General features: G+C 32.0%; 1 protein-coding gene across 7 annotated transcripts in view; it reads left to right on the plus strand.

Moving 5' to 3' along the window:
• Positions 1-15,988, plus strand: part of LOC128213359 (axotactin-like) — a 110,321-nt gene that overhangs the window by 6,466 nt on the left and 87,867 nt on the right. The window lies entirely within an intron of this gene.

Below are 15,988 nucleotides of genomic sequence, written 5' to 3' on the forward strand. Positions count from 1 at the left end.
GAAAGTTTATGGGTTTTTCTGTATGAAAAGTTATTGGGTGTTTCATCATTAAAAAGGTAAGAGTGGGTGTGAACGTGTCAAAAGTGATTTAATACAGATTGGCAATGACATCGACAAATCTGAATTTGAATCTGTGTAGGTATACGATCATAATTTACCCTGTTATTTACCATGGCATGCATTGTTTACAGTCATGTATATCTTGTTTGCTTTTAAGGAACACTTGGTCGACTAAGTTTTAGTCTTTAGGACTTTAAGGTGTATCAACATCAAATATATATATTTAGGTAAGGATGGGCCAAACAAAACATATTCTACTTGTAGCCTTCCAGTTATTATAGGTCTTTAGTAGGTCTGTTTTTTTAAGGAATATCATTCTGTTGCCGATGAAGTTGACAGCACTATGATGTTTGCTCTGCAAAAAATTAAACCTTTGTCAAAACTGAAGAATGATTTAAAAATGGAACTTGAAAGAATACATGTTACCAGTGGCTATGGGTTAAATTATCAACACATGTATATGTACAATATGATTGAGTAGATATACAATCTTTTTCAAAACTGAGAGAAATATTGGTCATGAGGTTGGGTTAATTTGAACTTGAATTTTGCTATAAAAAGTTGGATTAAATTAATGACATAGACATAATATTAAACTGAAATTCTTAATCTTCATTATGTTTTGTAGGATCATTGATAATATAGCCTTTGTGTGTACTTATATTAAGGCCCTTCATTCAATCTTTTTCAAGTTGTGCCCTTTGATTGACAAAAATTGGATGAGCATTGTTGTCTGTTTAGGATATTCTTGTTTTAAACATAATTGATAAATATTGGTCAGCCAGTTGGAGCAGTGTCTTTGGCCTTATTATTCCCTCTATCAAAATTGAAAAATTATGAAACTGGGCATTTGCATATTCTTTCGTTGCAGTTTGTAGTTCAAGTCTCATTTTCGGGTCCAAGTGCTCTGGCTGAGTAGTATGTTTATTTATGCCCCTTGATAGATTGTGAAGAACAAGAGTGTTCACAATCTACCTCCAGTGCAGTTTGGATCTTGAATTTTGATACAGGAATGCAAATAATTAATTTTGCTGATTTATTTGGTAAAATGGAAAACAGTAGAATTATTATTATGACATCTGCAGACAAATGTGTGCTTTTTTAAATTTCCCTGTCATACTTGGGCTGCGGCCTCTTCCCTCCTTAGGAGCATGAGTGCTGGGGCCAGCCTGCCACCACCCAGGATTGCTGCAGTTAAAATAGCATATGAATGAAGAAAAATGATAAAATGGTATTAAATAGCACAGAATTTTACAATTATGATAGATGGTACATACTACATTTTAAACTTTTGAATAAGAACATATGTTTATGAAATAAAAAAAAATGACAAATTGTTATGTTGATAAATCAACAGCCATTATCTCAGTATTTTGTCTTGACACCGAATTATAATAAACTAAAATGGCCAACTATATATGTACAGGGTTCTCAATAAGTTTTGGTTGAACTGTCTCAAATAGTAAAGTAACCAAACAGCTACTACTTATTCTACTTAAAAAATCATTTATTTTTCCAGATTTGAAGCGGCCCAATTGCCTTTAAACTGTCCATCTTGGCCCGGCAGTCGGTTGTTATTGAGAACACTGTATTTAATGTGTGAACATTGACTTTGAGTAAACTTTGTTGCTATGAATAATACTCTTTAGTTCTGTTTTAATCTTTCCGCTATTTTCTTGATTTAATAAGATGGATCACCCAAGAGGCTTGATAATGTTTGCCTCTCTTGTGAAGCAAATTGTGTGAAAAATAAAATTAAGTCAAACTGGTAAGATGGTAATTAAGATAAAACTTGTTCTTTATTTTTCTTAAATAAGGTAGGTCCCCAATCCAACAGACTGTGCTGAATAATCAGATCTGCAGTTGAGATTTTACGTTTTGGCTGTCGAAAATTATTTTGGTTGGTTGTGTGCCATAATTATGATTGAATTGAAAGGCAGGAAAGGTATTGTGGTAGATTTATACAACTACATTTTGGCAGCTGCCCAGTATAGCCATGATGCTCTGCAAAAGGGTTGCCGATAAAATTTGGTTAGGTTCGGGGAAATTGGCCAAGCTTTGCCATCCGGCTCATTTGGCATGTACTCACTGAGTGGCATACAGAAGGTTAAGGTATAAAAGCCGAATGCGATGTGAATGAATGCTGACAGTTCTGGGATTGGGTCCTGAATATTTTCAGATCGTTCGGAAAGGTTCCAGCAGAACATATGAAGAAATTCCAAATAATTGGTGATAGAATGCTGAAATGTTCCCAAAACAGAACTCTTTCTCTGGTCATATTTGGGGAGTTATTTACATCGATTCAGCCTCCTTCAGGGACCACTCAGGATGGATAAAGATTATGAAAATTTGCATTTAATTTGGTTTTGAGAACAGTCTAAGTTTCAAAAACAGTATTAAATATCAACATGTTATTTCACAGTTTGAAACTGTGAAATATCATTTTGTAATTTACTGATAAAACTCTTTAAACCATAGGAAATTATATAATAAATATATTAAATATATACCTTAAACCTAAGATAACAATATTATGTCAACAAGAGTGATCAATATAATGTTGTAATCACTTGCTTCACAGTCTTTGTACAACAAAGAAGTTTTAACTAAACTCAATATATATGTTTGTGTATTATTTTCTATAGAGACACACAATTGATATTGTGCCTGATTATGAGCCTAAGCTGCATCCTCTCAAGAGAGGTAATATTTAGTATTTGATGTACAAATGATAATTTTTATTGACAGTGTGCATGAATGCTCATTCTTTTGATGGGTTTCAGTGCGTATGAATGCCAATAATTTAAATAAAATAGACAAATCATTCTGGTGTATATTGGTGTTTTTGTGTAGGGCGTAGGAGTGGATTGTAGTTCTAAATGCTTTTCTCTTTAGCTGAGTATTTGTGAAAAAGTCGAGTCACTTTGTTTTATTTAAAAATATATCTTATGACAGTTTCTTGACAATGGATGACAGGCGTTGTTTTTGTATATTTTGCATTAAATTGCATTAGAAGATAACATCGATGATAGTTTGCATATTTATGACACAGTTTGACCCGTTTAATTGTGGCATAAAACAAGAATGAAAGAATCTTTTATCATGTTAGAATTCAATTAAAAATGCGATGATATAAGATAAGCTCATCTTTAAAACATTTACCATAATAGTTTTTTAAGATACACAAAACCTCAAACGAAATTTATTTAAAGATGCAGGCGGTTACTTTTTAAACATTGTCATGGGAAAGAAGGGATGCAAGCACGAATGTTCATTTCAGCTGTCATAAATTAGACGCTAAGTTGTATTACGGTCTATGTGTACTTGAAAGTTTGAAATGTATTTGTACATACAATAATCAGAAAATAATTCTAGCCAAATCTTTTTTTAGAATCTATCTACAAAGCTAGGTGCAAACTATAGTACCAATTTATTTTGTGTTTAACCATTATCAAAATCATAGGTGCATAAAGACTGCCCCATCAGTGACTACAAAAGAAGTAGAATAATTACTAATTAAACAAAAAGTTTGATATGTATGTTATCTTGGCTCCAATAAAAAATAGTGTTTGCGCTCACGTCTCAGCCAATGGAATCACATGGTTGGATACTCATTCAATCATTCTGACAACACTGGCGACACATGCATTATGCAGAATGATAGTATTAAGTTTTTTGCTCAGAAGTCCTGCCTGCGGGATTTTATTGAATGTCAATCACATTGGTAGTGGGTGAGCAACATTACTGTTTTGTACCAAATCATGAAGGACAACATTCAATAACTAGTATGTGGTTTAAGTGAATAGCATTGTTATTTATCTGCACAATAGTTATAGCACTGGTAAGCTCCACCTTCTGGGTACCATTCCAATATGGGAGTTTGAATGTAAAGATGAAAACAAAACAAAACACTCCCATGTTATACAAGGACGATATAATGGTTTAGAAAATAAAAAAAGTAAACAATTACTCCCACAATGTACATTCATTGAGTAAAGTCTACGTACACACTTCATAGTGTTTTTCACTTGAAAGCATGTAATGGGGTAATTATATTTGTCATTTATGACGCATCCTATTTGCATTTACATCTATTATCATTAAAATTCATCATTATAAATGAGACAATCTGCAATATAAAAATTGTAATAGATTATGCTTGCTCTCTGATTTTCTTGTTGGTTATTAATTTGTGAACAAAATTTAATGTTCACTTGAAAGTAAGAGTAAAAATGTGGAAGGTATTTTCTGGTTAAATACTTATGGATGGTTAAAGTAGCTGGAATCTATCCTTTCAAGTGTTAATTTCCAATAATCATAACAAGTTTTGATATTTGAAGATATTCAGTGATTTATTCAGGAAAATATCTTTGGCGTTCAGGTAATTGTAATAGATGACATTTTAATTTTGTTTTTCCATGCAACAAATATGAATTGTAAAAATTATAATGATGTTTTAATTGGTGCTTTGTTGACATAATTATGAATGAGATGCTTTTTATTGTCAAATCTTGTGTTCTGTTAAATTTCCATGCATATTAATTTCAAAAGCCATGTTTTTCATACCGTTAATGTCCTATTAAACATGCATGACCTAATAGTCGTGCTGCAGGTGGTCTTTTTGTAGGTTATGTTATGCGTTCTCAAGTAGAATAAAAGACAACAACTATTTATAGTTTTATTGGTTGTATGTGCCTCCGTTCTGAGAAGATTAGGAATAAATTTGGTCAGTTTTTTATTCAAAGGGAAATAAAAGTTCAAAATCAAATTCTGGACAATTTCCTCGACAATTATTAAAAAAATTATGCTTTTGTCTTGACCTTTGCAACATTTTCTACCTAGGAGAAACGATAGTATTGAGGCATTCAATATGCATTTTGCGCTGAACACTAAGAAAGTTAGCATTTAATTTCGTTCCTTTAAACGAATAGCATACACCAGCTGTGCCCCTCCTGCCGACTATATTGTTTAGATGACCTAAGATAAACTATAACATCTTTTAGCAAATTTAATTCATACATATATGCCTTCATACATATATATCCTTAGCAAATTGTAAAATACTGGTTATTTCTTTGGTTTAGTTAAAAATTAGTGGAAATGTTTATTGATTGGTAAGTATATGATCTATCCACTGAAACCTGTTGACCAATCACATTGCTTTTTGTGCAAATTAGCCAAAAGATAACTTGTGGATAATTTATCCTGTTTCATACAATTTGCTGCATATGAACATATTTCCTATTAAAAATATAAATGTATGTCAGTAGAGTTTTTGTTGATATGCACCCTAAAATTAATTGTCATATACTATACTGAAAAAAGCAACAATTTTTATTTAGATGGTCACTAAAAATTAACAGGACATTTAAAAGTTTCTTTTTATCCTCGGTTTTGTATTTAGGCAACTGGAATGGACTTGATTTTAAGGGTATTCATACATTATAGAAATTGAAAATTATGAAATTGGTAAAATTCAAAATAGATTATTTGTAAGTGATTTTTATAGATGAGAAAAATAAAATCTATGAATGATAATATGAAATAAATTCTAATAAAACTTTGAAAGTTTTTTAATGATGATAGATGTGGTTTTAATGAGGCTGAAGTTGTATGCACATATCTTTCCTTACATATAGGTCATAAATAACAAATTGTGGCTAAACACATTTATATTATGGTGATATGCATGAAATGTAAAAACTATGCAAAGTATTTCTTTTGCACTTAAGACAGGAAGGACTCATTAAAGTATCGCTTTCATATTTTAATGCACAATTTATGTAGTTGTATTCATAACATATGACTTTAAAGTCATTGAAATACAATTTTATTATTCAATGTCATTTTTAGTTGACCTTGACCTCAAATTACAGAGACAAAGTGGTAAATAGTGGGCCTGTGAAGAAAATGAATCGGTTAAAAATTTTACATGTACAAATTTGTTTTCTTTCATATGGGTTTATTACATGAATAATAATTAAAGTGTTTTCCTTATAATAAATTCATATTATGTTTTACATTGATGACTAGAATGTTTATTTGAATCCTTGACCTTAAGTAGAAACTTTCATGGTCAATCTCTCGAATTCATCAGAAGCAATTTTAGTAATTATATGAGAGAAACTTTGATATTATTTATGGCATATGTTCATTTATTATTGTCCTGCATATAAATATGCCTCACATGAGGAAAGAAGTCCCATCATTTTATGAGTCGCATCACATGTCAAAGCAGTTTTTAACTCGATTATCATGCTTGCCAAATTAGGTTCAATGATAATATCATAATATGACCATAATGGACGTTAAATATACATTATTTCTGATTTGACATAAGACATTACTTTAGATATCCAGCTGTACCAACCTTTGTCTTTGTTGTTTCTGAATGTTTTGTTTCAAATAGGACCAATATGGTGAGGCATCAAGTAATTTTTTTTATTGAATTCTGTATTATTGTTAATAGTTTTGTGACTTCCTTTGTGTTTTAATATCTATTAGGCCTAAAAAAAAAATACATTTGGTTCGGGTTACCCGACCCTACCTACGGAATAGGCGCCGACCCTACCGTTTTTATAGTCAGTTTGAAAAAAAAAAAATGAAAAAAAAAAAAAAAAAAAAAAAATCTCGTTTTTTTTTTTAAATTGCTTTTTAATATTAAGTTTAAACCTTAAATGCTTATACAGAAGATAACTTTAACACCATTCTCCAATGATGAAAATTATTTTCTTATATAAAACCTAATAAAAAAAATAAATAAAAAAAAATAAAAAGCCTACCTACCCTACCTATTTTTTTTAAGGATGTAACCCTAACCAAACAATTTTTTTTTTTAGGCCTTAGTAACAAAATCTCTTTCTTTGTTAGATATTTGTCCATCTGGTGATGAATTTTTATGAGATTTTCATATCATTTAATCTGGGGTTTTAAAATTGTTAAATGACACATAAAACGCACTTGACCATCGCTGTTGGTGTATTTCGCTTTAATTACAGTAGTTTCCATTTCATTTCACAGTTTGACTGAAACTTTTACAAGGTGCAAGAAATATAATACAAGTGTCCACGCGCCAATAACATCAAAGAATAAACACAAGCGTTCAGTTCACTCAGTTCAGGAGAGCAAGCTTGTGTCGACCATGATTAGGGATGTCCATGTCGGAGCACATAATTGTGTTTGGCAGTAATGGTGTGGGTTATTATAGTCCTGTTTTATTGGACGAACTCAATTATATTCTAGTCTGATAATGTCACCAGAAAGAAACATTAAATCTTCTATTGTATGAGGAATTTTCTATTAGGCGCGAAAGTTGGAAGAGAAATTCTATTGTAGAGAAAAGAAGTGTTTCAAATGCACATGTGGCACTTTGATAGATATTCTTGCTTACTATCCATTAATACAGCAAATTAGTTTGATGTAGTTCTTATTAAGCTTTAGCTCTAAAAGATAGCTAAAAATAGATATATGTCAGGTTTAGTTAGATTTTTTTCCTTAAAAAAACATGAATTCACATGTACAAAAGTTCTTTTGGCAGAGGACTACTTTTATTCAAACATTTTGAGCGTTTTGTTCAACTTCAGATTTGTGCATAAATGTTCAGTGAAAGCAATGAATTTGATGAAATTTGGTACAAGTACTAAAAACTGATTTCAGTTCAGTTATTTATTAGCAGGAGAGAGAGAGAGCAATGCAAATATCGGAAGTTTTGTTTATGCATGTCTTTAAAACGCATCATCAAGTATTTGTATAACTAATGGAATAGGATTTCTTGATATAGTAATTTTAATTGAGACTTTCACACAGCTAAGTTGTCAATGAAAGGAAATAATGGCACTTTCCTCCTTTATAATCAAAGAGGAACGTTTCCAACCAATGAGCTCAATACATGTGTTTGTGTTAATCACTTAATGATTTCAATCAAGAGATAGGAAACCCAATTGATGACCATGTTTGATGAGATTCCGGGTAATTACAAGGGAAACTTCTGCATTTTATCAGAGGTCATTTTATGGCCAATTTGGCCCTCTAAGCATAAAAGGGAAGGAGTATGGATTAAGTTTGTTGATTCCCATATTGGTTCAGGCCAGTGTTTTCCAGTAATTTTCTTGAAAATGTCTTCCTCGTTTAGATGATTGGATTCATAACAGATACCAACCTTTATAATGAATTTCTTAGGATATGAAACAGTATCACTTTGTGGGTCTCTGAACAAAATATTTTTTTATCAAGGACAGTAACACTTTGTGGGTCTCTGATCAAAATAATTTTTTATCAAGAATTTTTTTTTACCTCTTTTTTTGGAAGAAAAAAAGTCTGAGTAGTGTCATGGCCTCGTTGTTCTTGTTGTCTTGTGCAAAACCTTGAACCTTGGCCATAAGATTAAAATCTTTCCTGATATTCAATTGAAACATGGTCGACATGATGCCAGAGACTGTACACATCATGTATAGCATTAGGTCTATAACTGTGACTTTAATAGTTCTCAAGTTATGCCCCTTGTTTGACTAAGAACAAATTTAGACAAGCTTTGTCCCTGAAGCGATCATTATCTCACAGGTACCTCATCTGTTTGAGGATAGGTGGAGGTTTTGTCATATCATAATAATGGTTAAAAATATTGTCTGGTCTGGAGCTATGGCGACTGTTTAAGCATTTCAGGAAGAACTTGTCAAGTATTGTTATGCCATAAAATTTTCGTTGCAAATGTCGATAACGCCTTTTATGTCTTTGCATTGTTGTAAGCCACAAGACTTGTTGTAGAACATGTTGAATATTTTGCATATTTAAGATAGGAAAATTAATTATAGTTTGGCAATTTGAAAATTGTTTTCACCCAAATATGGTCCCATGACGAAGGTGCTTTATCATCATAGCCAAAAGAAAACTCCATTTCAATAAATCATTCCAGTTTTTGTCTTGAACATGGAGAATTCCTATAATAGACACGTGACTGTCAAATTCATTAATATGAGGAGTTCAAGTAACACTGTTCTTTCTTCTTCTTTCTTCCATGTCTCTTATAACATTTTCTGTTTTACCAATTGGTTTGCCGAGGGTCCGAGCTATCATAGGTCAAGGCTCAATGCATGATGGTTAGGAATAATTTCTCATTTTTATGACAAATTGATTAGCGTGAGGGTTTGGTTTCATTGGACTGCAGTAATTGTGATTCTTCCGAAAGGACCTAATATGGATCTCGAGGGATCTTGGAGGTGCAGGGTTTCAGTTCCAAAGGTTTTATCTCTCCCTGAGTGCCCCAACATAATATATACTGTGCTATTTTTGAACAGATGTGCTGAAATGATATTGAATATAAATTGTATAAATAATTATATGCTAACCAGTTGCATATCATAGCCAGTTTATTGTTTATGCCCAATTTCATAATAAATCTTGCTGAAGAATTTCACTAATTTTGCATATCAAAGCCAATTTTTGTATTCATGTTGTGTATACCATTGCTTATGCCCGATTTCATAGTAAATTTTGTTTAAGAATTTCACTGTTTTTGCATAGTCAGATTGATTGTGTTACAATATTAACAATCAGATTTATGATGCTTTATGTTAATGTTGGCTGATGAAGAAATTTCTCACCATGGACGCATTATTTTATTAGTAATTTTACCTTGGGGACACTTAAATTATTATCTTGAGTTAAATCAGCATTACCCCGGCGAAATAATGACCATGGTCGACCATGGTCCCCACGGTTTTTGACAGTTTTTGACGGTCAACCATGTTTTATCATGGTTAACCATCAAGTACCGTGGGAAAATCATTGCCTGGACCACGGTCGACCATGGTCGACCGTGGTCGACCATGGTCTACCATGGTACAAAAAAATATCACCATGGTATACCATGGTTTGACCATGGTCGACCATGGTCTACCATGGTACAAAAAAAGATCACCATGGTATACCATGGTTTTTGAAGGTCAACCATCAAGTACCGTGAAAAACCCCACAGTAGACCATGGTACAAAAGTTTTACTCCGAGAGTCACCATTTCAACCATGGTCTACCATGGTACACCAAGGTTGACCATGGTCAGCCACTGTGACAGTTTACCATAGTCTACCATCATCCTTTTTTATCTGATTCTTTACTTTGGATAAGTCTAAAAATGATTTGTTGATTTTGGTAAATAACAGAAATAGCAACTTAATAAATGTGGTCTTATTCTTTACTGATATTTAGTAAACACACAACTTGTCAACAACAGAAGTTGTGTTTCAGTATTAACCCTTTACCAGCTGTTCTGCTAATTTTAGACTCATCCACAACGAAAGCATCTGATGGAAAGGAAGAATATCTATTGGAAAGGAAGAATGCCAAATTTGAAAACCTTTTAAAACAATTTGTGGGAAATAGAGCATTTGCTCATTAATGAGCATCTATGCTCCATTCCTCTGTGAAATGATGTTCTTGTGTTTAATTACTGTTCAAGAACTATGCAAAACTGTACTAGAACAGTAACTGATCACTTTTAAGAACAGTTGTACTTGAACAGTTCAAGAATACTTTTTAAGAACAGTTCTTGAATTTTTTAAAGACTATTGTTGTTCTAATACTGTTCTATATTAAAGTCTTAAGTACAATATAAGAACAGTTCATGAATAGTGTTTGCACTTAAAATGTTCTTGAACTGTTCATAAAGACAAGTTGGCACATTTAAAGAATAGTTTATGAACTTTTATGTTCTTAATATGTTCTTGAAATGTTCTTTTTAAACAATTTGGCACATCATAGGAACAGCTTATGAACATGGCAAGTTCTTAAAATGTTCTGCATATGTCTTTGAAAGGAAACTTGTACAAAAACAAGTAGTTGCATCAGCAACATGCAGGAAGTTGAGGTAGCTGTGGTTACAACTGGCTGGTGCATTTAGTGTAACACATTTGGCCCAGTTATAACCCAAAGATTATAAATAAAAAATAACAAACGTAAAGAAAATTCCATATCAAAATAATATGAACATTAAAATTAAATTTATTTTAATTAAAGCACCACATATATCATATGTATCATGTAAGGTGCCATGGATTGCTGGTCACATTGCCTGGATAAAGTAATTTATATTTTTTATATATATATTTTTTTAATAGATTTTTTTATTTATTTTTTGTCAAGATTTTGTCAAGTTATTAGTAACTTTTTTTCATGAAAAATGTGGAATATTTTTTAAAATGACATATATTCACTATCTTGTCAAAAAAAAATAAAAAAAAATAAAAAAAAATAAAAAAAAAATATTTTATTTTATATAAAATTACTGTATCCAGGCAATGTGACGAGCACCTGTGGTCAACACTGGTTAATTAGTTGTTAAACCGGTTAAATATAATATTTACAAAATACTATAGCCATATTCTAACGTAGCTATATAACTATATTCTAACGGTTACGCATTTAAGACGAAACGCTCTTCACTGGCGGAGATAGTTTCGAACGCCCGCCATTTTTGTCGAAATAATGCGCCAAATAAACTGATGTCTTGTTTCGTTTATTTAAGGTAAGTTCAAGCGATGTAAGGAGTATAATTCAGTAACGTTTATAACGATCTTTTACGCTAATATTATTGTTTAAAATAACATAGCAACATTTTGAAGTAATGAGCAAATATGTTTTGTTGTAATACATTTTCGCGACAAACATACGAAATACGTTTGTGTAGAAACACAGTTAAATGCTTGTTTTTGACTAGCGTTCAGCTAATACTTAATTTATATATATATTAAAGCAGCTTTTAAATTTGTTTCTTAACGTTGGTAAGCTATTTTTGTCGAGAAAAAGGATCAATTGTAATGGGCCGGCAGCGATGCAAAAGTGGGTGGGGAAGGTCAAAAACTAAAACCTTTAAAAAAGTTTTTATTGTTTTGAGGAACGATCTTTTAGGGGAGTGAAACATATATTTTTGGCGACATGTTAGTAGGGAGTTAACAAATTTTACAATAGAATATTAATATTTTTTATAAAAAAAACTTTCACATTTATTCTAAAAAGTCTGTTGACATTATCACTTTGTTTTCATGTCAAAATGCTCCAGACTACCTATTTAACAATGTTGTGAGTTCGTTATTATATCTTGTCAAATAAAAAATAAAAGTTCCTCAGGTTAATAATGAAAAGTAGTGGATGAGAGATCATTTCCGGGTTACAAATATGTTAATATCTTTTTAAATATAGCTGCAATCAAAACAAAGACATTGTTGATTGGACAGTTTCAATAACTTCGACTCAGTCACAAATATACTCTTTATGTTTAAAGACAATATAGCTTTTTGATTTGAAATCTGATAAAATCTTATATCATAAAATATGCTCAAATCCTAATTACAGCTTCTCATGTTGCAATGGATAAATGGGTATGAATCATGCTTGTTAAATATTGAACCTCAAAACTAAGAAGAAATTGATTTTTTTAACATTTTTAAATTTTGGTCCTTCAATGGACTTTTGCATCGCTGCCAACCCTTGACCTTTTAAATAACCACTATGCAAGCAAATTATGGTTAAGTGTCTGAAATGTTGTTTCGTCTATTTTAGCCAACCCAAAGGAGCTAACAAATAAATCATCAGTCCTCAAACGAATCAACCAGTGAAGGAGAAAAACATTCAAAGCCGTAAATTGTCAAATCCATCAGTGAGTAGACTATTTTTTAAAGCAAATGGTAAGATTTTCATTCTGGTTTTGAAAACAATATGGTTGGATGTGTGGAGTGGATTTTATATGTAACAGACAAACACTAATGAGAATCTTTAAAAAAAAATCAGACTCAATAAATTTGAGCTCTTTGGTTCGAAAGAATTAAATAAGCTATCATTAATTTATATACCTGCAACATTGAAATCTTAATTCGCACTGATTTGATAACCAACTGGCCGTTAGTTATTTGAAAATGTTGGCAGTACAAATAAATAAAAGAAATATTTTTCAGGTTGGAAGATGGATGTCAAAGTCTTAGACAACGAAAGGCTTCCAGAGTTAAGAAAAGACCACTTCAACAAAAACAATCATGCAAAGAATGACTGCAAAAAATCTTTTCGCAGATGCGTTTCATCATCAAGTGTATAAGGAAAAGGGACCTGGGTACAGAGACTAGATGTAAATGTCAAGGACTGAAATGAGCAATTCAATGGTTTCTTACTAATTGTGTTTATATGCGTCATAAGAAATTAAAACTGTTATAAATGGATGTGTAGTAATGATGAAATTATCACCTTGTGTCGAATGACATTAACTATTCATGAATTTAGTTCATGAATGACATTTTGGAAAAATAATGTTCATGAACTGTCAAGTTCATTTACTAAGCAGGAGTTCATGAACTTAGTGGGAGTTCATGAACATGATTTGTCAAAATTGTCATTCATGAATAGTTCATGTTATTCTCATCAAACGCTTGACGTCACTGACATGGATAAGTAATTTGCTGGACTAAAGAAGCTCGATACATGGAAAATGATAAATGCGAATCAATTAATACGCTGTCGTTCTAGAATCAAAATAACAACTGTATGACTAACTTTTATCAGTAAATACAAAACTGAGTTTGGCGCGCTGATGCAAAAAATTAAGTCATTAATAACTATGCATTTAAACTCCAGAATTACCTTTAAGAACCATTAATGTACAGGTGCATACTTTTTGTTTCTTAAATACAATAACTTTATCAACTGTGTTAGTTTGAATTTTTTATCCATGTTTTTATGCACATTGGTTAAAAGTACATGTTTGAAAAATATAATGATATAATTAAGGAGAGATAACAGTTTTACTTGCGTCTATGCTGTAAGAGCGCAGTAGGGCATGTGAGCAAATTTCATAAAGCATGTTAGAGCATCTTGGGTCGTTTGCTTTCTTACCCTACTGCGTTCATACAGCATAAGCGCAGTAAAATGTGAGCAATACTTGTAACTTTAATACATAATCATAAATGAAAAAAATGTTCATTGTGGTAAAACAGAAGCAGTTAAGAAAAGTAATCTACTTTTCATGAAGAATTGAAATTGGTTACCTAAAACTGGAGCTTATAAGAAAGTGTTTTCAATTTTCTTGTTGACTATTTTTTTCATAATAGTGGTTGACATTTTAAACAAGAAAGTTATAATGTAACAATTGTTCAAGAGTTGTTCCTAAAACGTTATCGTTTAACAATTGTTATCACATCTAGTCAGGAATGTACTGGGTAGATTTCAAGATTTTAATCCATGCAAGAACATTTCTAGATCCGTACTTGATCTATTCTTAACGTGTACAAGAACCACTAGAAAATGATAAGAACATTTTAAGAAATGTGCATGAATTGTTCTTGAACTGTTCAAGAACTGTACTTTTACTACTATTTAAGAAATGTGCATGAATTGTTCTTGAACTGTTCAAGAACTGTACTTTTACTACTCTTTAAGTGTGCAGGAACAATTCAAGTTCTTGAAATGTAACAGTTTCAGTTTAAGAACTATATTGAAGACGCTCCAATATTTTACATAATGGACAGTTTGAGGCCTATATCATACTAAATATATATATATATATATATATATACTATAATTTTGTTCTAGTCAAAGTTTGGCGCAAGTTGTTAGCTATTGCAGAGAAATAAGACATTTTTTTTCCTTCTCATATACATGTAAATGGGATATCAACAGAATACAGTACTCGGCATGCTAAACTAGATGACGCCATAAACATATTTTAATCAATTCAATTCCATTTCACTGATTTTGATCTTTGTTAAGTTTGTTGTCAATCCTATTTATGTGACCATGGTCTACCATGGTATGTGACCATGGTCTACCATGGTATGTGACCATGGTCTACCATGGTAGTTCATGGTCTACCATGGTAGTTCATGGTCATATACCATGGTAGTTCATGATATATCATGGTAGTTCATGATATATCATGGTATACCATGTAACGTCAAATGGCCGCCCCACGGTTTATGACCATGGTGTGCTACCATGGTCTACCATGGTGTGCTACCATGGTCTACCATGGTATCAAACCATGGTAAACCATGGTCTACCATGGTATAATACCATGGTCTACCATGGTGTGATACCGTGGGGCGGCCATTTGACGTAACATGGTAGTCCATGGTAGTCCATGGTCATATGACCATGAACTACCATGGTAGTCCATGGTAGTCCATGGTTATTGGCCATCATTTTCGCAGGGGTAGTTTCCATACAAATTCACAGTTCTTTTATTTATTTGTTCTGTTCTTTCAGAGTCCATGTTTTACCAAGGAAGACTGACGCCAGGAATCCATACTGCGATCAGTAATGCATAATAATTGAAAACGAATTTCTACTTTGATGTCACCATATTGGAATTGAGAAAGAACAAATTGCCCATAAACAATTTTGTATACCATTATGACAATTTAGAGTTGCTCTTGAGCAATCCATCAAAATACTTTATTGCCAAATTTGAAAAAGAAACTTTTTTATTCATGCTTTGGATGCAAGACTAGTGTTTACCATGGACAATGAATTCAGTATGAGATGACAGAATTTGCATCAGATAGCCCTTAAACTAGAAATTCAAATGTGTTCAGATTTTTCATTTATGATGTCAAGAGTTATATTGCTTACTAATTTATTGACACTGCATGGACTGTATGTTGGTTGCATTTCAATAACTCGGATTTCTCATAAATTGTGTACGTTTAAGGCTACCCACAATAAGATATCTAGTAACTTACTAAGACTCTAAGTGAATGTTTAAATGAGCCTGAGGACAGCCCCTCGAAGATTTGATAGGAAAAATGTTGTGGTTCTCAAAAGGAAACCAATATCATTTAACAATTCTTCATTGGTTCCTTGGGAGGACTTACAGAGGCTTTGAAGTATTCCATCCGGACTGTTGATGTAACCTTATCTAAGTGATCACACCACATTAGCTTGCTTGCATGAT

The sequence above is a fragment of the Mya arenaria genome, chromosome 13 (genome assembly GCF_026914265.1).
Source record: "Mya arenaria isolate MELC-2E11 chromosome 13, ASM2691426v1".
In the NCBI taxonomy this organism is placed as follows: domain Eukaryota; kingdom Metazoa; phylum Mollusca; class Bivalvia; order Myida; family Myidae; genus Mya; species Mya arenaria.